Genomic DNA, 1,311 nt, shown 5'->3' on the forward strand with positions numbered 1-1,311 from the left:
CATGTGTTTAATTTCTGAGATTTACGAAAGTAGGGACATGATAATTTATAGCTATCAACTTAATCAGTGATGAGAACGTTGTAATTTTATTGGGCAATTGAATAAAAAAAATTAAATAAATTACCACCGAGGTTTATTATGTGGGTAATAAATTGGCCCAACGGCTTAATGGTATTAAAGAAATACGCCAAGTCATTTCGGATGTGATTTACATATTGTTTGTCACATAGGGGAGCAATGTTTTGGTTACACTTTAAACTAAACTCTGATAAAGCTAGTGGCACTTTATCAAAATTTAAACAAATTTTATTTTTATCATGTAAGGTGCTCTTCTATTATCAGCATGGTACATTTCTAGATATCAGCCGAAATAGCTCAGTTGGGAGAGCGTTAGACTGAAGATCTAAAGGTCCCTGGTTCGATCCCGGGTTTCGGCACATCCTTTTTTTTCTTTTGCAAAATCCTGTCTCGTTGTTTAGGTCTGTTTGTTTAAAGACTACTGATTGTAAATAAACATGGCAATAAAGCGTCTCGGTGTGTAAGAAAACGTTTACAATTCCCAATAAAATAAAGCTATAAAAGCCCCAACTTAAAATACTTGGAAATGTAAATGACGCCATTAAAACAATGAAATTCGACCCTAAATACCCAACACGGTCTGTATATTGAGTGAATTTCGATACATTTTTGGGATTCCAGAGACAACATTTGTAGAAAAAAGTCGGGTGGGAGATTTAGTAACGTAATACTTCGGGTTGAATTTAATGGGCTTTGAGATTAGATTAACATCAAAGCTCGCAGCTTAATAGCTATGATTTTAATGGTGTTCGAACCTGGAGTCGTATAATTGCCAGCGATCGAATCCAAACCGCAATTTTATTCGAATAAATGCCAGAATGTTCGCACCATCGACAGGCACATCAAAACAAAGACGTTTCGACGCACAGGTGCCACACGTCATTGTCTTGTTAGTTGGTGATGCTCCAAAATGTTAATCATATTATCGCAACTTCCGACAACCAATTTCACAAAGGAATTCAGACCGAGCTTTCGAGACGCTGAAATTGCATGCGAAAGTTCGAAGCTGTTCCCTGATTAAATTAAACTGAAAAGAAACATGTTGCCATCGTTTGAAGACAGAAAAATTATTTTCGCTGGTGCTATAATTGCGCGTGTTGTGCAAAAAGCCACAACTTAATAATAATAACTTAAATTATACGTTATAAGATTCTATTAAATCCATCTTTGGCTAATATCAAACCTCGTGTAAAAACAAGTAATTCAATGGTTATTATCTATCCACGATGAGAT

The 1,311-nt window shown here is 35.5% G+C and overlaps 1 non-coding gene across 1 annotated transcript; it reads left to right on the top strand.

The window, feature by feature from the left end:
- The first annotated feature begins 364 nt into the window (after positions 1-364).
- On the top strand, positions 365-437 carry TRNAF-GAA (transfer RNA phenylalanine (anticodon GAA)). Its single transcript has one exon. It is a non-coding gene; the product is annotated as a tRNA-Phe (tRNA).
- The last annotated feature ends 874 nt before the right edge of the window (positions 438-1,311 follow it).

The sequence above is a fragment of the Tribolium castaneum genome, chromosome 3 (assembly GCF_031307605.1).
Source record: "Tribolium castaneum strain GA2 chromosome 3, icTriCast1.1, whole genome shotgun sequence".
Taxonomy (NCBI): domain Eukaryota; kingdom Metazoa; phylum Arthropoda; class Insecta; order Coleoptera; family Tenebrionidae; genus Tribolium; species Tribolium castaneum.